Below are 22,491 nucleotides of genomic sequence, written 5' to 3' on the forward strand. Positions count from 1 at the left end.
AGGAGCAAGGGTGTCGTGCATGGAATTGCAGCCCGGGGTTTAACTCTGTCAAGGCACGAGTTCAGCCCTCACTGAAGTCCAGCCATTTCCAGCAGCTCTGAATTAAAAGGTGCATCAAGGTATTAAAGGGAATATCACAGAATTAACAGGGCAGATTGGGAAATATTCTCCTTCTCTGAACCCCCAACACTGCCCAGCAGCCCCTGCCACAGCCTGTGTCCCCCAGAACTCCCAGCTCTCCCTCGGGATGCTCCTTCCAACTGCCAGCTCCATCCCAACCTTTGGGAAGGGCAGAGACAGCCCCTGGGGCAGGGGGGCTGCAGAGCCCAGGGAACCCACACAGGGAGAGCCCAGGAGGGGGAGAAGGGAATGATTCTCCAATTTACTTCCCAGAAACCTACAAGTATTTCACTTTTGGGTATTTTCTGAAACATCTGGATACCAGGAGGATAAAAGGTACCAGTGTAACCTCCCAGTAAGATCAATTGTTTAAAGTTTTCTGTGTATTTCCAGTCTTTTTGGCTTCCTTCCCAAGCTTACAGAAACAGGTCTGTGACTTTCCTTGGAGTAGAATATAATGTATTCTGTGTAGTTCTATTTTTTTTTTGTTTCCATTTTATGCAAATAAACTTTTATTCCCTCTCCCCTGATTTATCATCTTCAAGGTCTTTGTGTAAATTATGCAGAAAGGAAAACCATGGATTTTATGGAAAGCCATATAGAAGCTGTTAAAATTGGCCTCTTCTCCTCCTCCTCATTGTTCTTTGCTCTCAGTGTGGATTTTATCAAAAGTTTTTATCGAGTTTAATGGAGATTACCCAACAGACAGAGACATGATAAAAAATTTTACGGATGCAGCCAACCATGAAACACAGCCGTGCTTTTTGATTTCGAGCATGTAGGGTCTTACCCAGCAGGATTCTCCCAGCTACCTGCAAAATCCAAGTTTTCTGAAGGGTTGGCTGCTGGAGAATGACTTCCCCCAGGAAGGAAAGAGGGAAGGTGAGACCCTCTGTTTTCTTCACATCATATACTGGGAGAAAGAGCTCATGAACTGCCCAGAGTTGCTGTCAAGGACATGCTGCTGATTTCTGAGAAAATTTAATAATATTTTGGACATGAAGAGAATCTTGCCTATTGTCATCCAGCCATAACCAACACTGACACAGGCTCTCTCCACCAAAACAACTCTTGCCCTAAAAATGTAACCACAGTTTTAATCCTTTCACTGCCATTTTTTTTTCCATCACTGAATACCATCATTGTCTCCTTCTTGGGTCACCTTCTGCTTGATTCCACAGTCACTGAAGTCAGAGCTAAATTGGTTTAAGAATGTATAAATACTGCTTAATACTTCTTAATATCATTTCCAGCCTCCATCTTGGCTGCTCCTAAAAACAGGTACTCTGTAAACTTTCTTGCTTTGTCCTGAATTTTATGTTTATGCTTCCAGGGGGGCATCTTCTTTTTGTTTTTGCATTTCAACAGAATTGAAAGTAAATACCTGGCTTGCATCTTCCCAAGCACATGTGCTGCAGGGAAATCTAACCACTGGAGAGCTGCTTTTAAAGAGCTGTGTTATTCCTTCTTCCTCCCATTAGGCAGCAGTCCAGCCAAATTTACCTTTGCTTTGACTTAAACATATTTCTTTTCTAGTCTTTTTCTACAGCAACAGTCTGGCCTTAGGCAAATCTCCTGGGAGACTTGGTTAAAATGCACCTGTGCTACACAGGCAAACAGATATTGCAGAGTTGTTGGTGCTCTCTCTTGGCCAACACTGCAATATTTCACTGGGGCTCTTATGGGATTCGTCTCCATCACAAAGGAAACGTCCTGTAGTGTTGAAAGAGGACTTAATTTCAGTTATCATTATTTCATAGAATGAGAACTGTACAGTTATAAATCACCAGAGAATCTTCTCCAGTTTTCATTGAATTCTTTCTGCTTTAGGCTCACAACTGTTTCTTGCAACTCACAGCCTTTTCTGCTCAGCTTCCTTCTTTAACTGCTCACTTCTGCCTTTCTTTTTTTCTATGGAAATAAATAAGTCCCAATTAGACCACTGCCCAAAGATGCCAGGTTGCTTATCATCTTTTTCCCTTTGTTTATGTATCTTCATGGCAGCGCCTGCCTTGATAATAAACAATTCTGTAATCACATCAAAACTAGCAGGAATAAACCTTTGATGAGCATATGCAGAATCCTGTTAGAGATGTGTTTATTAATGGCAACTATAAATCACTGGTTGGTGTGATTTCACTGACTTGTATTTACCTTGCATTTGACAGGTTCCATCTCTTTAAGAACTTTCCTTCAGGGAGTAGCTTAGTTCATTTTTCTGAAGAGAAGCAACGACCTCCCCCAGGTTGTTTCTTGACTGAAGTAATTGCTGTGACTCCTCAGGTCCCAGACAACCAACAGATAATTAGTTCCAATTAAGTTCTCTCACAGGTGCTTACGATATTGCCATTTGGAAGCAGCAGGTTCTCCTGGAAGGTGAACTGAACAGTGGGGAAGGGAGCACCAAAGATCAGAGCCAAAGGAGGATCAGTCCTGCTGTGGTGCTGCTTTTGGCTTTAGCAGGGGTATGTACCAACCATGTTTTTACTTTTAGACCTGGGGTTGCTCAGTGTGGGTTCTTGTTGGCTTTCACTCTTTAAAAAGGGGAGGAAAAAAAAAGGGCAAGCACGAAGTAACTTTCAAATGGCCACAGTGTGGGAGCTGTGCTGAGGAAACCTAAGGAACACACAGCACCTGGGCTCTGCCACAGAGGCAGGAGCAGCCCTGGGCTCCCCTGTGTTCTCCCTGCAGAGCCTGTGTGCTTTGGGTCAGTGGGGTTTGAGTTTCAGGAGGACTCCTGAGCAACACACACAGTCTGACCCGTTCTTACTGGTGCCACTGTTCTTAGCTGCTTCTTACTGGTGCAATGGGGCTCCTAAAGCTGCTTCTTAGCCAGAGAAGGATCATGTCTTGAACTGTCTGCAGCCTGTTGCTTTATGTGGGAGTCAGGAGGGAGTTGTAGAACTTATATTAAAAGACAAAAAGCATCTATGAACTTGACATGTGACTAAAAGCACACAAAGAGCTGCAGATTTTTATTTAATCCCTGTCTCAGTCATTGTTATTTCTGTGTCTGCCCTTACTGGTGGTGTGTGTTGTGCTACTGTTGAATTGTGTGCTGGCACTTTTATTTAACCAAAATGCAGTTGCAGGGTGCAATGGGTGCAGCTCTGTGCCTGCCCCTGGCTCTTGGAGGGTCTGTTGCTCTGAATTCCAGTTCCTGGCCATACTTTGAGCCAAGACAGTGCTTTTTATTGTACACTGAAGAAAGTTAAGTGTATGTAAAACACCAGTAATGTCAATCTCATCCCCAAATACTGCCAGCATTGTTCACCTGCTCTGGTAGTGCTGCAATTTAGACCTCCCCTATATGGTTTCTACCAAGCCTGGCTGGTTTCTGCTCACCCAGCTGGGGACAGTCTCTGCTCTATTGGCACTAATTAATTAATGACTGAGAGAGCTGCTCCACCTGGGTTGAATCACTAGGTTGGAAGAGACCTTTAAGTTGGTTGGTTGAGGAGGAAAGAGCAGGAAATGCCCTTGAAGAGGCTCTTTGGGTTGGTCATCCTTGAACCTACAAGGTCCCTTTGAGCTCTCTGGGGCTGCCACAGCACTTTGGGCTGTGTCCATAAGTGAGCACCTGGAAAGATCAGGAAGCTCTGTATTTCATGGATTTGAGTATTCTTCTGTCTTTTTGTAACCCAAAACCTCCATCAAACTTTCCATGGTAGCAGTTAGAGACTCATCATGAATATGTATGTCTCAATTTACTGACTTCCTTAAAATCTGAGTGTGCTTGAAACTGTTCCTTCCTTTGGCATGACAAACTTTGCTCAGGCAAGGAGAGGCATATTTTGAATAGTGTGCAACACTTTGTTCCATCCTATATTTTTTCCTTGCTATAGCCTGCAAAATGAGAAATTATGTTTAAATAACAGAGAATATTTACTAGTTTCCATCTCTCTATAAATCTAGAAACTTGATTACTGGTAGTTAAAATATGTGGGCTTCAATGGCAGCGGGGGGGGGAAAAGTATATCACAATCTATTATTAGCCCAGTAGAAAACTACTAGTTTTCCTTTTTTATTCCTATCTTTTTTAGCCCAGGAATTTCTCTTTCTAGTGATACAACTCAGCCACTTCTCATCCCGTGTGTAGATATTTGGGCCTTAAACCAACCCCTGCAGAATTCTGAGCTTTATTCACAAAATGGCCCTGGCCTGAATACAAACTGCCACACTTTCTGTGGGAGGAAGAAGACAGGAAAAATGTTGTGGCAGGTGGCTTAAAATAAATAAGACTCAAACAAGCTCTGCTTGGAAGTGCTCAGAGCTCGGGAATGCTCGAAGCAGGCCCTGCAAACCTGCTGGGGAGAGCACTTAGGGGAAGGTCACTTGCAATTATCGTATGGTTTTGCAATTTTTTGCCTGGATGTTATTACAACCAACACTGTGTGCATTTACATCCTAGGAGATACATAAACTAACCTCCAAATACCACCTCAAGCCCCTAATTATAAACCCAGATATAGGGAATGTACCAAAGACCTGTACATTAAATATAATGCACCTGAGACCAGGACTTGGCTTTAAAGCTACAGTTTTACTTAAGTTTTTCACTGCCTGGATTATAATTTTAGTAATATGAATAAGAGACTGTGCAGATGCTAACCAGATGCTAATATCCAACTGTAGTTCCACATGTTTCCATGTAATAACTAAGTGTTACTATGGTGATAACAGATTCACTGGAGGTTTGATTTAATAAAGCAGGATTGCATGTTAGTGTCTGTGCAGTTGCCATAGTTTTAGCCAAACAATCGTGCTGCTTCAGACTGAATTGATGGTGTTGCCACTGAGCTGAGTTTCCCTTGTAAATCTGTTTTTCAGGAATAAATTTGCTATGTAAGTAGGTTATAGTATATTGCTTTAATTGATCCCTCTTCCTCCAAATGGCAAAAAAAGGGATGGTTTTGAATATGAGCAGAAAAGTAATTTTGCTTAGAAGTGGGGGTTCTTCTCCTTTCCCTCTTTTTTTTTTTTCTATGCTGCATTTGACTTCAGATTTAAAAGATCTTTAAGCCAACTGCCCAAGGCTTGCCAAGGGAGACAGAGAAGTAGGAATAAGCAAAGAATCTAAGTTGGCTTTCACATGAGAACACCTGTGTTTGCAAATGACAGCAAGGGATGTTCAGTTTTATTGCCACCCATCCCAGAAACTGAGCTATAGGGGCTTGAGTGTTATTATTTTAAACTTATAAAGTGCAGTCTGGTAGGTACTGATGGCCAAGTTCTGCAGTTCCCAGCTCAGCAGGTCTGTGTTGTTGGTTTAACATACACCAGAACCATGAGCACTTCTGTCCTCACCCTTTGGTTCTGCCTTTCCTGCCTGATCATTCCCAGATCCATGGAGCTACTCCCTGCACCGTGACAAGAGAGGGCAATGGAGCTTCTACTCCCAGGAAAGCTGGGCCCAAATGGGTCCATTTCTTCCCTGACCCCAGGATTGTTGCTTCTCCAGCCAGTGGGAAGCTCTGTGGCTGTTTCTGGTGTAGGATCTGGTGTAACCCTCTGTAGCTCCACTCCACAGCACCCTGACAGGAGGGTGCAGGCTCTGCTGCCAGGAAGAAAGGACAGGACGAGGGGAAACAGCCTCGAGCTAGGGGAGGTTCTGGTTGGACAACAGCAGGAGGAATTTCTCCATGGAAAGGGTGCTCAGGCCTCGGCAGGAGCTGCCCAGGGAGGTTTGGAGTGCCCATCCCTGGAGGTGTCCAAGGAAGGCCTGGATGTGGCACTCAGGGCTCTGGGCTGGTGACAAGGTGGGGGTGAGTCAAAGGCTGGACTCGATGGTCTTGGAGGTCTTTTCCAACCTCAGTAATTCCATAATTCCATCCATGTGCTGCTTGACCTGGAGAGCAGCGTGTCGGTCAGAGCTGGGAACTCATCTACTTTCTACAACACCACGAGGAGCCTTTGGCTTCTGTTACATCTTAATAATAGAAATAATAATAACAATAATTAATAACTCTAATGATAGTGATAACCTTCCAGCTGAACATGTGCAATTTGTATTGCCTCAGCATTATTCCCAGGCAGAGCTTCATTGATATTCAGCGCATCGGCGTGTCTGTCACTGCTCCGTGCACTTTGGGTCTGGAATCCTTAGGGAGCCTCACAGCTGTCAAATTGACTTCCATCATTTCTTTCGGAGCTGAGAGACAAATTATCCAGCCAGCCATCAGCCTAGGCTTTGCAATCGAACTTGCAATCTCTAAGTGATAAAATGCTGCCTCCCAGGTCAGACAAACAGTCCGGCTGTGAGGAGGGTTGAGCTGGCTGAGAGTGTTGATGCTGTTTGTTGGTGTCCCTTTATTTATTTTTTTTTTCAGAAGCTGCTATTGGGCAGCTTTTTTTTTTTTTTTTTTTTTTTTTTTTTTTTTTTCTGTTCTGTGTCTTTTGGAGAAGTATTCATGGTCTAATGATCCGGCAGGCGCCTGGGTGAGTCACTGACATATGTCGGCTCAGAGTCCCACTGGGACAGACGCTGCTCCTGGGCGCTGCTGACACGGAACCGGGAGGACGGGCAAGCTCACGGCTTGGCCTGGCCGTGGGATGGCAACATTTACCCCCTCAAAGAGACTGGGGAGGTGAATGAATTGGAAAGGCTTTTCCAGTGTTTCATCCGCGTTAACTGCGAAGAGGTTTGGGGGAGGTTTGTTCTGCATCTTCAGAAGAACCTTAGTTCCATCCCCACTTTTGTGCTCAACTCGTGATTCGAGGGTTTTGCTCAGGGTTTTTGCCCTACCCTGGACACACCGAGCCGTCTTTGCCGCACCCGCTTGGCTCACAGCGGGCAGGGCCGCGGTGCGGGGCTCGGGGGGGTGAATGAGGCAAAGTCCGCAGGTGGGACCCGACGGCTGCAAAAAAAACACCGGGGGATCCACCCCGGCAGCTGCGGGCCGAGGGATGGAGGGCTCTCGGCCGGAGGGATGGGGCCGGAGGGATGGAGAGCTCCCGGCCGGAGGGATGGGGCCGGAGGGATGGAGAGCTCCCGGCCGGAATGATGGAGGGCTCCCGGCCAGAGGGATGGAGGGATCCCAGCCAGAGGGAGGGAGCGCTCCCGATGGCGCCTCTTCCCGGGCGGCCCCGCGGGAGGCGGCAGCTGCTGCTCGGACCCTGCCCCGGGACACTCCCGGGCCCGCTCCGTCCCTCGGGCCGCCCCAGGGCCGTTTCCCGGCGCTCCCGGGACACTCCCGGGCCCGCTCCGTCCCTCGGGCCGCCCCAGGGCCGTTTCCCGGCGCTCCCGCCCCGTCTGCGGCCGCGGCGCCCCGGGAGCCCCGACGGGGACGGGGCGGGCAGCGGCCGCCAGGGGGCGCCGGCGCGTGCGGGCCCCCTCAGCTCAGCCGGGGACGCCGGGACGGGAATTCCCGGCGGCGCTGGGAGTGACCCCGGCCATTCCCGGCGGGACAGGGAGTGACTCTGTCCCTCTGCACAGCCCTGCCAGGCACGTCTGGAGTGCTGTGTCCAGCTCTGGGCTCCTCCGCACAGCAGGGACAAGGGAGATCCTGGAGAGGGCCCAGCGAAAGCTGCGGAGCTGAGGAAGGGCCTGGAGCATCTCCGTGCCCAGGAAAGGCTGAGGGAGCTGGGGCTGCTCAGCCTGGAGAGGGGCCCCAGCCCTGGGTGTCCCTGTGTGCAGGGCAGGGCCCAGGCTCTGCTCTGGGGGCCCAGAGCCGCAGGCAGGGACTGAGCCCAGAGAGTTCCACCTGGACACGAGGCAGAACTTCTTTACCAGCACTGGAACAGACTCCCCAGAGAGAGTGTGGAGTGTCCCTCACTGCTTTAATAGTGTTGCACTTTTACATGACAAAGAAAATGTCCCTCTTTGTGACATGGCCATAGCGTGTCACTGGCTGCATGCAGTGCCCATGGATGAGGATATGCCTTGTCTTGATCCAGCTCCTTTTTGGTCATGGTCATTGCCATCATCATCAGCTGTGTTTGGGTGAAGCTGCAAGCAGGATCTGCAGTGTCCTCATGAAGACTTGAAATGCAGCCTGATCCTTCAAAACAGCTCAAGTTTAGTCAAACCCACAGAGGTACTTTCAAGTCTTTATTTCCTGCTGGTTTTATTGTCTCTTTGCTCATATTGCAGTCAGGATTAATTGCTGTTGTACCTTTTATAATCCCAGGCTGGTTTGGGTTGGAAGGGACCTTCAAGTTCAACCTGTTCGACCCTTGTCATGGGCAGGGACATCTTCCACTATCCCAGCTTGCTCCAAGCCCCATCCAGCCTGGCCTTGGATGCTTCCAGGGATCCAGGGGCAGCCACAGCTGCTCTGAGCACCCTGTGCCAGGGCCCCACCACCCTCACAGCCAGGAATTCCTTGCCAATATCAAATCTAAACCTACTCTTTGTCAGTGTGAAGCCATTCCCCCTTGTCCTGTCACTCCAGGTTCTTGTAAATAGTCCCTCTCTACCTTTCTTCCAGGCCCCTTCAGATACTGAAAGACCACAATTAGGTCACCCCAAAGCTCCCAGGTTTGGTGATAAAATACTTCGCATTTAAAAGTGGCATAAATATTCTGCAAGTTAAATAACAATCTCCAGTATTTCTTTTTCCTCAGAACGTTCCAAAGTTACCAATTAGCATCAGTATCAGAATTTTTTTATACCATTTCCTTTCAGGTTTTTCACTTTCCTCTTTCTACCACCTCAGCTCTTAATTATGGCTGTCAAACAGAGCACAAGCCAGACATGGCATTTAGCAACCTAATTCTACCATCCTTCTTCTTTTCCATTTCCTTTCCTGTAGCATTCACAAATGCCTGTACCAGTGGGTACCTCTGACATTTCCAAATTGCAATTTGACGGTGTCAGGAAGGTTCATGAATTATTAAAACGTCTCAGCATCATAAAGGTTGGAAAATTACATGTAATTTGACAAAACAAGCGCACGCAGAAAAAGAAAACCCCACCCAGGCATTCCCAAATCAAGAGAGCACCTTTAAAACTTTCCTTTGAATTTGCTTTAAAGGCTCAAATAGTAGGAGAGCTGCATGAGTCATTCTCTCTGTGTCTCTCTCTAGAACAGGAAAGCTCGCAGAGGGTGGAGGCATGTCAGCACAGTGTGGTACACTCTAAAATATCAGCTGAAATGACTAGGCTGGAGAAGTGGGAGGACTGATATTAGTCACAGCCACTGCACAGCTCAGAAGATGAAGGCAGGAGGAATTACCGGACAGGCATCTGCCACTCTGCCCAGCCTTTGCAAACGTCTATCTGGGCTTCAGGTCTCTTCAGCCTTCCTTCAGAATGCCCCTCTTCCCCTTTCACTGTGACACTCACTGTCTTGGCCACGCAGAGCAGCTGTGATGTTAGAGAGTGGTTGAGTTCACCCCACAAACCATACCAGCAATTTCCATCTGGGATGCTTTTGCTCCAGCCTTTTGTTCCATGTCCCACTGGACGAGCTGCCACCATCCAGCTCCATGAGCTTCAGTGGGATGAGGATCTGTGCAGGGGCACTGAGATCACAGGGAGATCTTTGCTGGGCTCTCCTGCCCTGCTGCAGCAGCTCTGTGTCTGCACAGGCCAGTGATGCACTCCCATTTCCCAGCCCCTGTTCCCTGGCCATTCCTGGCACTCACAGCTCTCTGCACTTTGCCTGTCCTGCATTTGTCCACAACACGCACACCAGGAACTGGGATGAGCTGGGATGTAAGCACCATGTCAGGCTCTGTGATTGCAGTAGTACCAAATTAATTTGGTTCCAGAAAGGGGGCAGTGTGTGCTCTGGGTGTGCTAATTCCCCAGTTATAAGGGAAGAAAGCTTTCTGAACACTAGCACTGTTCTAACATGATGAATATTTGCTTTGGTGTCTGTAGCTGAGGGATTTTGAAGCATTTTGCACACTTCAGCTCAGCTCTGTGTGCTCATCTTGCTCTCTCAATCCATCTGAAACCATTGTTTAAACATACTTTATATGCAGAAAGTAGGGTGACCTGACAAATTTTGCAAGAAACAGCTGGTGTCAGCCACAAACTGAGCTCAGGAGCTTTCTTCTCCAGTTTGTGTAAAGTTCTTGTCCTGCAAAAAATCCTGAAGCCAGATGAGTAAGGGAAATGCAGATCACACAGCGTTACCTTGTCCTGGTGGGAGCATGGATACTTCCAAATTTCTGTACAAGGCTAGGCACATCCCATTTTGCCCAAGCTATCCATTTTTGATAGTTTCTACGCCCAGGCCATGTGCCTTGTGCCAGGTATTGGTTGTTCTGAGCAGGTCTGGGGGACAGTTGGGTTTGAGCGAAGTCACAAACAGCCAGAGGAGCAGGACAGAGCTGGGCCCTGCTTTGTCCAGGTTTTGGTGAAGTGTGTCCTCCTGCTCATTCAGAGATGGGAGGTTTGTACTCAGATGAACTCCTCAAAAAATACAAACACCACTTTGCTGTCAGACCCTCTGCTCAGCCTGGCAAGGTTTGCAGGATACAGACCTCTTCTATAGCTGAATTATTACCAGAAGGTGTTTCATTAAATAGCCCAGATCTGCCTCTGTTCTATGCTGCTTTATCTCCCTGCAGTGTATCTGATAATCTTATATATCACATTTAACCAAGCCAAAAATAAAACCTGCAACAGACCTTCCTGATTGTCTGTGACTGTCTGGAGAAGTGATTTCCTCAGCCCTGTGAACTGGTGTGGATTTGTTCTTACACCAGATTTCAGCCTGTTTGCCACGTGCAAATACTTCCTTAGTATTTGCTCCTCCAGAAACATTTTAATGTCAGCTATCATACCTTTTTCTTTGAAAGGAAAAAAAAGTCACGATCATTTACTCTAATTTTCTGACAAATTCTGAAAGTAATTTTTGGAATTGTACCATTCCTCTGCCCTAATTGGGTGCCTGGAAAGCATCTTAACAGCTGTCAAGAATTCTCAAGTGAGTAAAATACAGTGTGAAAGCTTATGAAAGTTATAAATGAGCTGTACTAGCTGATGTTATTAAATCATTTCATTGGTAGAACATCCAGAGTAGTTCTATCCTTCCCTCCAGGCTGGCCACTGATTTTTTTATGGCATATATTGAAATCTGCTTCCCCAAACCATTATTTTCAGGATGATAGCAGCCAAAGAAAAAAGACCCTCTCGCTTTTCATGATGAAACTTGTCCTCCTAAATGCATTTGTTTGCTTTTCTGATTTATTTTCTTTTGATCAGAACCATCTGACCCTCGTGTTTAAAGGAATGTTCTTTGCACTTTTGAAGTCTGCCTGTTATAACATCAATCCTGCAACCTGCAGCGAGAGGAGCTGGCAGAGGCATCCTTAGCTCATACTCAACAAATCCATTCCTCTTGGCATGCCAGGCACCTGCAGCACATCAGCAGTGTCCTTGGTCCCTGTGCAGAGGGAAAAATCCAGGCTGCAAAGTTACAGATCCTCCCATTTTGTGAGAACGTTTTCATATGTGCAAAATCCTGCACGTGCTCGGTTTCCTGAGCCTTCCCTCTCGGCGTTTGGAGAGGCAGCTTTCTTGCTCAGTTTGAAATGCATTTTCTTCTCCTCTGCACAAAAAAAAAAAAAAATATTCCCAGCCTTCTGCATCCCCTGTGCTGGTTTTCAAGGCAAAACCAAAAATATTGGATGCTGGGAGAAGTGCAGCATGAGCACAATGTGCTAACGACTCATCCAGGATCCAGCCAGGATCCAGCCACCTCCCACCCATTCCCTGCACAGATCCAGGATCAGTGCCTGAGCAGTGAGGTCATGCAGCTTTGGGAGGAAACAAGGAGAGCTGAGGTGGGGATCCTGTGATCTGTGGGCTCCGTGTTTTGTGTTCTGAAGCTCTCCGCTGTCAGAGCGGGGGACAGTCTGTGTTTGGTTTGTCATGGAATGTCAGGGGAGAGAGACAAGCAGTTCCTTTCCTGGAGCCCTTTCTTGTCCTTTGAGGCTGTTGGCTTCTGTTGTCTTTCCAAGTAGGAAACTTTTATGAAAAACAAGTCCTTGGAGTTGCAGAAAGACTCAGAGTGCCAATTCCTGGTTTGTGGCAAACAAGTTCCTCTTTTCTGTTGAAGTGAAACCTCTTGATTTTGCCAAAATTCCATTTTCTGTGGACCAAAAGAAAGAAAAACACCATTTTAGCCTTGACCTTGTCCCATGTGTTTTTGGAAATTCAGCCATCATTTAAGTACCTAAGCTGGGAGTTGAGCTCATTTGGAAAATCTGTCCTAATATTGGGTAGTGAACTATGAATATGTGCCATCTTTTTTTGTGCAGGGCTTGGTAGTCAGAAGGAACAATATTGGCACAAAAAATACTGCTTCAGGTTTGAAATTCCTGCCTCTTAATTCTTTCTTTGGCCATTCATTGGTTATTCAACTGCATAAACACACCCCTGGTTTAATTTCTGGTTTAAATTGTTCTCATTGTGGAGTTACTTTTGGCTTACAGGAGTCTGAGATTAGAAAGTGATTCTGATGAGGTTTGTGTGGTTTGTCTCTGACTGCATGTCCTTTGTAAGGTTCTCAAAATGCAAAGGTAAAGTAAACAAATAATGGGTTAAAAGTGAGCATGGCTGTATTTTTTTCTTTGAGCAGGTCAGGCAGTACTAGAGAGGGCTGTGCTGACTGTACTGACATTTCACTGCAGTCACTGACCAGGTACTTCTCTGGAAATGATTCCCAGCAGCTTATTTCATTATCAGACCTAAAATAGGTCACTCTGGGGCTTTGAGTTCTGTAGTGAATCTGTTCAGGTGACCTCACAGCAGCATCCTGCAATCTGCCATGGTGGGTTGGAGCAGCAACAATTTCTTCGCAGCGTGAACCTGCCACGGCCCTCCCTGGTCCTCCTTTGAAGTAGGTCAAGCCTGTGAACTGCGAAGACTCCGTGGACCCCTCGTTTATTGCACCATTCCTGCCTCAAGATGTGGAGTAGAGCTCTCCTTCTGCACCCGGTGTGAGCACTGGAGCTCAGGTGCACAGAGCACAGGAGCGTGTGCTGGGCGTGCATCACAAAGGCTTTCCCTGGCCTCCTTCTGCAGCTTGAAGAGGATAATCTGCAAAAACAAACTCTTAAAGGAGTGGTTTCCACCCAGTTGTTTACCAGTGGTTCTTTTCATCCCTGTTCTCTGGCTATTCTTTGTTTTTTTTTGTTGTACTGTCTTTTTGAAGGTTCTGCAAGTTGCATAACCATGTCCAGCTTTAACTTAGAGTTGTCTCAGTGTGCACAGCTTCACCCTCAGATCCAGGAGAATCACCTGGGCCTTACTGGAGTGTCTGTCACTGAATTCTTTGGCTTTTTAATTTCCATATAAAATCAGGATTTTCCTTTCCCATCTTTGAGCTGGATTTACAGGGTGGTAAAAAAAAAAGAGTACAGAATGTTACCACTGGTTTGATTCATTTATTTAAATCATAGCAAGAAAAGGCAAAGTTTCCTGTTAGCACAGGTGTTCTCAAGTTTCACTATAGAGTATTGGAAGAAAAACTTAGATAAAAACTTGTTTAACTTTGTCACTGATATGGAAGGAAATGTCCCAAGGTACTTGTCAGCTGGTCTTCTTTATTAATGATATTGCACAATTAGGTATTGCACAAAGGTTTGCCATTAAAGGCATTTCTAAGAAGAGTGGATTTACTTTTCCCCTTTTGCTGACTGAGGAAGTTAAGGTCTAGAGAAAGGAAGTGATTATTTAGAGACCCTAGAGAGGAAACTGCCCATGGTTCTGTATAATGACCATGTAGACAATGTAACATGCCCTGAAATACCCACTGCAGTTCAGATCTACCTGTCCTGCTCTGCATTCCTAAGAGATAATACACCTCTTGCAGCTCTCTTTATCCCTCTTTCTTTCCTGGAGCTGGGATGTGAAAACACAGCTGCCCCGTGCCCAGCAAGCTTTGGTGAGTTAGGTGAATTTCAGAGCTGCCCCAGAGGCATTTGCTCCACGGTGCCACCACTCAGGGACAGCAGAGCAGCAAGAGCCCAGCTGCAGCAGGGACCAGCCTGCTTGTGCCAGCAGGTGACACTGGGGCCTTCAGCACACTCACAGGTGACACTGGGACCTTCAGCACCACTCACAGGTGACACTGGGGCCTTCAGCACTACTCACAGGTGACACTGGGACCTTCAGCACCACTCAGGTGACACTGGGACCTTCAGCACACTCACAGGTGACACTGGGACCTTCAGCACCACTCAGGTGACACTGGGACCTTCAGCACACTCACAGGTGACACTGGGGCCTTCAGCACCACTCAGCCCAGTGCAAGGGAAGTGCCAGGGAGGGAGCAGTGCTGGGAGTGTGGTGCTGGTGGAGCCAGGATGCAGAAACCTCTTGATCTGCTCTGTGACTCCAGGTCCCAGCCCAGCTCTTGAAACTGCTCAGCAGAGGAGCAGTGAAGTGTTGTCACAGCAGCATTACTTGTCCCTGTTGATGTCCTTGTGCAAAACACAAATCTTAAAACAACTAAATGGGCTCAGTGTCCTCTGCAAGCTCATGCCTCCATGGGGCTGTTACCCAGCGTGGAGACACCGAGGCAGACGCTGACAGGACTCTTGTTGGGCACAGTTTGTCTCATTTGTTTATCTTCCATGAGCAAACTCAGCCATGCTGGTCTCCTTCTTGTCAGACTGATCCCATCTGTGGTGGGTGTTCTCCAAGGTCAAGGGGAGTTGTCTGGGTCTAGTGGCCTCCAGAGCTTCTTCCACCCTTTCCTGTTAATGGCTCTGGAATCAGGAGCTGCAGCCTGGTTTTATTTACTGATAGAGTTAAATTTGAGAAGGGAATCCCCATCTTCATTCATTCTTTCAATCCATGCATAGTAAAGCATCAGCCTCAAAACACTGCTCAAAAGCCATTGGCTTCCCATTGGCTGTAAATCAGGATTGCTGTGGTCAAAGTTAGAAAATGGAATATGGAGAGGAGGAGGACTTGAGGGGTCTTGCAGCTGTTTTCACATCCTCTCTCAAAGAGAATTTCTTCAATTAGTAGCAAGGATCTTATGCAGGAAAACTTGGAAGAAATCTGGTTGCACAAATGTTTGGGTTTTTTTCCCCAGGAGCTACCAGAAGTTGCATTACTGCAGGTTGTTTTATTCCTCTTTTCTCTCTCTCTCTATGGAACTGCAAAAGTGACAGTGCTTTAAATGGAAAGATTTGCAGCGAGCCATCAGTCACCATGCATGGAGGATAGATCTCCTGGTTTAGTCTTGCTTGTGCTTCCATAAATCAGCATAGCTAAAATATTTGTGGTTGTCTGTAGGAGATTTATGCAGGTGGGAGCTTAGAGTCAGTCTGTCATTTTTGTGGGGGAAGTGAGAGATGGAACGGGCTGGGGAATGCTGGCTTGCAGGAAGGAAGGATTTATATTGATATTTTGGATATTTAGGGGTTCCACAGAGACAATTAGCAGAAACTCTGTGAGTGTACGTGTGTACAATTCTCTGATTTGGAAACAGCCTGTTGTTTCTCTGCATTCTTCTCTTGTCAGTCAGGTGGGGATGTTGTATGGAAGATTCCTTCTCCTGGATCTGCTTCAGGCTCGGTTTTCTTTTTTGCTCTTTCATTCCCTTAGGTCCGAGGTGTTCTGTGCCTGGGTTCTGCCTGACTTTCGTTGGTGTGTGCAAATGGGCTCAGTGTGTAATTGTGGGTTAAAAAGCTCTTTCAGACTGCCTCTCATCCCACGACCCTGACTGCAAGCTCAGGGCCCTCTGCTGATGATTGTGACTCTGTGAGTTCTGAGCAAGATGAAGAGGAAGGAGGGACAAGAGAAACATCTTTTAACAGTGGCAACAAAATCCAGGTCCTGTTTTCAGTAACATTGTGTGACCCCAATGTGTCACTGGTTCATGGCAGCTCTGAATGTGGCCCAGACTGAGTGGAGAGACCCTGATTTCCACCAGCTGATATCCCAACACTGTTCCTGTGGGACAGGCATCCCCAGGAGCAGGAAGGGTGGGAGTGTGAGAGTGCTCCAGACTCTGCAGTTCCTGGTGCCTTTGCAGGCTCAGGCAGAGGCTGGGCTGTGTGAAGGTCATGGCTGTGGCTTCTCCTTCCCCTTTTCACTGGTGGGATCCTGTTCCCGAAGATTTGCTGGCTTGGCCAAAGTTCAGCACACAGTGGGGAGGCTGCAGAGCCCCAAACCCCTGTAAATACATTTTGGAAAGCTTTAAAAAAGTGCTGCTTATCACACCACACTCAGAAGTTCTCTGGGCTTCTTTCTCCTCCGTAGTAGTGGGTTTCTGATTCTCCAAATACCTGTTTTGTACCTGCTGATTCCCTGCTTCCCCCCAGTTTTAATTCAGACTGGGCTGTAATGTGAGACACCCAGGGAGCAGCAGCCAGCCTGGGAGCCCTGTGTAATTCCAGCAGGGAATTCTGCACAGTCCACAAATCCCAAAGGACAGGAAGGGGCAACTCCACCTACAGAATCCTGAAATCACCACACTGACCAGAGATACCAGGGCCTGCCTAGGGGAAAAGTGCCCCTGTAGTTTGTTAAGCCAAAAAGGAATTATCCAGGGCTAATAGAGGTGTGATGCTTTGCAAATAAATTTTAGGGGGAACAAAAATCAGGAAAATATTAATAGTTTTGAAGTAGCATTGCTGTGCTGTGTCACTGTCTTATATTTTATTAAACTTCTGTTAAATAATTTCCAGGGATGAGTGTAATATAGAAGGACAGAGATGAGTCTTAAATCAGATTTTTTTGGTGTGTTTTCCATCTTTGCCAAGTTCCTATAAATCTTTGCAGTTGTAGAGACAACCTAAAAACTGCTAACATTTCCAACTACAGAGCATAACACTGAATAAGGATAGTTGAAAAATTTCTGTCAAAACTGTGTTTAATGGAAAATAGAGTTTTGATAAAATAGCATTTTCACTGAAAATAGCTGCTTTCCATGGAGAATGTTGGTTTTTCACTGCAATATTTTGACAGAAATTTTAAAATCTTGGGCTGAAATATGTACAGCTGTTCAAGTCCGTCTAGTGCCATTCATATTTCTTCACCTCCTCAAATTTGAGGTATTTTGCCAACTCCTTGGTTTTTAACATTGTGATACTTGGGAGTTTTTGTCAAGCCCACCTCTAGATTCTTGCCATAGGACTCTTGGTTTTGTGTGTTAAAAGCTGGGTTTCTGTGGCTTTTGAAATTAGAGGAGAAAAAAACCTCAAGAAAATGTGATCCAATAACATCAGGAATCAAAAATCAAAGTAAGCTAATGAAAATTTTATTTTGTTTCAAGTAATTCTTGAAATTTTTAAACCATTTAAAAATACTTCTATAGAAAATGTGTTGCCCAGTCTGATTAATTATTATAATCCTTCCCTCCATTTTCTCTGCCTTTTCCAGTTCTATTTTCATTTTTTGAAATGAGGAAATGGTCAGTACTGGACCCAAATATGGGCATACTCATAGATTTACCTGGGGACAAAGAAATGCTCTCTGTTTTCCTTTTCCAGTGATTCTTCCCACTGTTTGCCTTCCTGAACATCCTGGAGTATTTTTCTGTTTTCCTGGAACTTTTTGTCCCAGCCTGAAGGTGCATCTGCACAGCAGCTGGCATTGGTGTCTCTCTGGGTTGAAGTGATGCTGTTTTTGTGCTCATCAAAGGGGACTCAGAGGGTGAAGGAGGTGAAAAGGGAAACCTCAGGCTCGTGGGCAGGAACCTGTGTTTTGTGTGGGCTTTCACACTTGTGATTTCACTTCACAGCCGGGCTGGGTTTCTGCTTGGAGATCCCTTTTTAATTCCAAAGTGAAGATCAGCCAGTGGGGCTCGAGTGGGATCTGCCAGACCTGCTGTGGCTGTTTGTTCCAGGGCAGAGTGAAGGTCTGATGAGCACACAGCTCTCTGGCAAGTGCTCCACTGGACCTGGAATCCCTCCTAGGAAATGTTAACTCTAATACTCAGTCTGCCATAATAAAACTGCCTTTTTTTTTTCCTTTTTTTGTTTTGTTTTGTTTTGCTTTTGTTTTCTGTTTGCCTGGTTTCTCTGTTCAAATGACAGTGTCCAAGTACAAAACTTGATTCTAGTGAGCATCTGGAAATCTTAGGCAGTGTCCATGCTAGTAAAATCAAGGATGCCTGGGAATGTTCCCAGGAATGTTCCTCAAGTGTGGAACATGATACTGTACTAGTGAAGTGCTGGAATGTTGCTTGGCAGAATTTTGGCCCGTGGAGGCTGGTATTTGTCTCAACTGTTCCCAGGTAGGGTTTGAAGCTGGAGACCATTCCCAAGAAGTGGTTTTGATGCAGTCACACGGATTCAGAGAGCTGAGAGGTTTCCAGTCCCAGCGTGAGCTGTTCTGTGTCAGCTGCCCTCAGTGTTTGGGCACATTCCTGGGCACATTTCATGTACTGGTACCAATATCTGTTACTTGAAGTGAAAATCTGCCTAAACCCCTCCCCCTGTTGCCTTTCATGTCACCTTTGCTTCTCAGAGAACATGAACGTGTCTCAGGAGGTTGTTTACATGGTGTTTATTTAAATTATGCTCCAGCGAGTGTCATTGTAGCTGACTCTGTGTCAGTGATTTCCTTTGATCAGTCACAAGTACTGATTTGAAATGGGGTTCACGGGCATGAACTTTATGCAGGAGCATATTTTGAATATGTAAGACACTTCTGAACAATATTAATTGTTTTGTGATGTGCTGGCTAAAAGGAAAGATCAAATATTTACTTCTCTAGAGCTATGCCCGTACATTGTAGGAAGTTCCTGTCCCCAAAACATCACCGTTTCAAGGGCTAATCCACAGAAGAAGTGCCCCTGGTTCACCTCTTTGTTTATTTAAAGGTCTAGGAAAAGCAGGGTAGTGGCCAGTGTCAAATCTAGTCCTATATAAATTGTAAAAATTAAATCGATATGGGCTCAATGTATCGAATGGAAGCATCTTTTTTTTGTATGGGCTCATCAGAACCCATACTGTGGATATTCATTTTATAAGGTTTTGTTTAATTATTACCTAGATTTTAAGTAGCTAGATTATAGGTAAGATACATTTACATATAGCATGTTATAATAAGATGATGACCATCAGTATTTTGCAAACACATTCTGAAGAATTTGAAATTTGTTTGATTTGTCAGTATGAATTAAAAATTAGTGCTTCTGTTGGGACTCTGGGGTGTGAACTTGGGACTGACTCTGTTAGGCTGTGGCAGAATTTTACCCCAGCACCAAAGCAGTGGCAGTGCCCCAGGGAGCCTGGAGCACCTGGTGGGAACAGGGCTGGGAAGTGGAGGTGTGACTGAGCCATGGAGGAAATCAGTGCTGGGAGCTGCTCTCTGACAGGAGACTTTCCTGTGCAGGGCAAGCAGCTCCCCAGCTCTTTAAAACATCAAGCAGATGTTTCCAGTGGTTTCCATGGTGACTGTCACCCTGGTGGGCAAACTGTGACCTCAGTGATCACTCATTGAAATTGGTGAAGAGTTGGGTCTGACCTGTCACCCCGATCCTCGCACACCCCGATCCTCGCACATCCCGATCCTCACAGATCCTGAATCTTGCACACCTGATCCTTGCTCACCCTGATCCTTGCTCACCCTGATCCTTGCACACCCTGATCCTTGCACACCCTGATCCTTCCACGCCCTTATTCTGCACGCTCCAATCCTCACACACCCCGAATCTTGCACACCCTGATCCTTGCTCACCCTTATTCTGCACACTCTTTTCCCTGCACACCCCAAATCTTGCACACCCTGATCCTTGCACACCCTTATTCTGCACACTCTTTTCCCTGCAAACCCCAAATCTTGCACACCCTGATCCTTGCACACCCTTATTCTGCACACCTCGATCCTCGCACACCCCGATCCTCGCACACCCTGTTGTTTTCTGCTGGAAGGGGAGAAACTCCAGCCCCCGGGCAGTGGCTCCTGTGCCATTTCCCACAAAGTCCCCCAGGCTCCACGTCAGCCTCTGCTCAGCGCAGGGAGGGCTGTCCCCAAGCGCAGCTCTGGCACTTCCCTACTGAGTCACAGCCCAAGTGACAGACAGCAGCGCTTTGAACGCTCCCATTAATGAGAGTCCTCCCAGAGCTGGATCACAGAGCTCTGAAAGGCCAAACTTCCATAGCACAATCACGGAGCCTGCAAAAGAAAATTTCCCAGACTCACTTGAAACCAAGGTTTTGGCTTCTTTGAGATGAAATGCTTATCAGGGTTTACAAGCCTTCCTGGTAAATTTTAGCCCTGTGCCGGGGGAATTCCCTGCAGGGGGTGGTGTAAATGTTGAGGAAAGCTATACTGTAATTGTGAAAGCATGAGAAACCATAGAGGGGTTTTCAAATGAATTTTCAGGTTCATTCACAGCTTGGCTGAAGAGCAGCTGTGGGAAACAAACCTCCTGAGAACTGAAACAGTGCACGGAGTGGAGCTCAGAGCTGCAATTCTTCAGTAAAGCAGGGAATTTAAGCATTTCAGTGCTGGGGAAATGAAACTGGCCGGTGCTCTGTTTCACTGGGTGAGAAAACAGCCCATTCCGTAGGGTTTGGCCTTGTTACAGTGGTTTTCAAGATATAGGAAGAAAAAAACTTATTTAAAATTTCCTTTAGCCCTGGCATGTCTTGAGAGGAGAAATAGAGGTTTGAAATTTCAGTGCTGATCATCAGTGGCTTAATTTAGGGAGTTATTGAGCATTATTTTTGAAGGAACTGTGTTCCTGTAGCTGTCGCTGAGTCAACTGGAGAGGTACACAGTTGTTCATCACACAAAAATGTCTTAATTGTTGTCCTGCCCCAAATTGAAGGGCTCATTTTTGGTGCTGGGATCCTCCTTGGAACTGGTATTCCATCACAGGGGACGATATGAAATATGGAACATGCTTCCCTTATGGATTCTTCCCTTTTTAACCTAAATTTGCAGATTCATTTGTTCCAATGACTCGTGAAGAATGAATGGGGACAGACAGATCTTTTTTAAAAGTGTAATATAAATTTGATTGCCCTTTAAAATCAGTGCCAATAGGATCCAAATTTTCAAAGCTCATAAGTGCTTCACATCCAGTGATTTAAATTGGAATGAGACACCTCTACAGCTTTTGAAGGTCTATGACTTTTATCTTTTAATTGCCACTGTAATGAAGAGGTGGGGTTTTTCAGGCCTGTCTGTCTCTGTGATAACCTCATCTCCTCGTGCCTGCCCTACAAGGCCTCCCCAGCTTTATCTCTGAGGCACTGAGTTCTTTGAATGAGTTTCCGTTTGTTCTCAGCCAGATAAGCAGCACCCTTGCAATATCCACTCGCTCCAGCGTGGCTCTGACGCAGCTGGGGTGGTGAAGTCTTTATCAGATTAGAGCTTATCAGGCTCACAGACCAGCCTGGACACTTGTTGTATCTCCAGGGTTACACTGAGGCCCGGGCTGCCCTTGGCTTCACGGTCTCCATTCAGGAAAGTGCTCAAGCACGTGCTTGAGCAAGCAGATAGTCCCACTCAGTGGCTGTGCAGTTCCCTTTGGCTTTGTCAGGGATCTGCTTAAACATTTCCTCAGATTAGAGCTTGGAGGTGGCTGATTTATCATCTAAATCAGCCTCTGAGCAGGAGCAGACTGTAATGGTCAAGGGGGAAATAGGTTCTGCTGCACAATTCCATGTGGAAAGCACAGACCTGTTGCAGGAGGAGGTGCTGGAAGAGGAGCTCAGTTCCACTGGTTCACAAGTAGTTTTGGAGCATGCAAAATACTGCCAGAGGAAGCTGGTTTGCTGAAGGGAGTGCTGTTGTGCAGATGCCCTGTATTGTGAACTCATCCTAAATCAGATTTAATGCAAGAAGATCACTTATGTAATGGATAATTGAAATATGGCAGAAGTGCACAGGATTTGAACTCATGTTGAGGAAAAAAAAATCCACAGAAACCCCAATCAGCAGGCAGGTTGTTGGCAGGACAAGGCAATGTTGGTTTGACAGTAAAGAAATGTTTTATATTTCATAATGTTCTTGTGTCATAGAAGCATTTGAGGTGTCTGAAAATACCAGTATGTTCAGCAGTTTGAGCTCACGACTCTCTGACTCATCCCACTAAAAATGCCAAAGAAATAAAGTTATTCCTTTGTATCCTTCCAGAGTGGACAGGAAACACTCCCAGGTGGTCAAGAAAAGCACCCATGATATCAGGACACCTAAAATTCAGGGGGTTTAAAGATTGCAGTACCATATCCAGGAACTTTGGCACAATCCTTTATATCCCTACAAACAGGTGGTGAAACTGTAGATAAGGAAAAATCAGGACTGAGAAATTTGGGTCATATGATAAGGAGGTTTAGTGAACTTACTGTATTTATTGTACTTTTGTTACTCCAGCCTGTGGTAGGTGTGAGCCTGTCACAGCTCCCTGTTGAGAAGCTTGGCTGCTCCTACCCTGAGGTGTTTGGTTAATCTTTGAACTGTGGGGATCCTTGGCCAGTCCCAGTGGGGCAGCCAAGATA

At 46.2% G+C, this 22,491-nt stretch overlaps 1 long non-coding RNA gene across 3 annotated transcripts in view; it reads left to right on the plus strand.

Moving 5' to 3' along the window:
- The window catches only part of LOC128799075 (uncharacterized), a 113,338-nt gene that overhangs the window by 78,385 nt on the left and 12,462 nt on the right, over positions 1 to 22,491 (plus strand). Inside the window, exon 1 of one of the 3 annotated variants that reach the window (XR_008434639.1) lies at positions 7,459 to 8,156. The exons of the other annotated variants lie outside the window; for them this stretch is intronic. This is a non-coding gene — a long non-coding RNA (uncharacterized LOC128799075). Of the gene's footprint in view, positions 1 to 7,458; positions 8,157 to 22,491 lie in introns of those variants that run through there. 3 annotated transcript variants of the gene reach the window in all.

The sequence above is a fragment of the Vidua chalybeata genome, chromosome 22 (genome assembly GCF_026979565.1).
Source record: "Vidua chalybeata isolate OUT-0048 chromosome 22, bVidCha1 merged haplotype, whole genome shotgun sequence".
In the NCBI taxonomy this organism is placed as follows: Eukaryota; Metazoa; Chordata; class Aves; order Passeriformes; family Viduidae; genus Vidua; species Vidua chalybeata.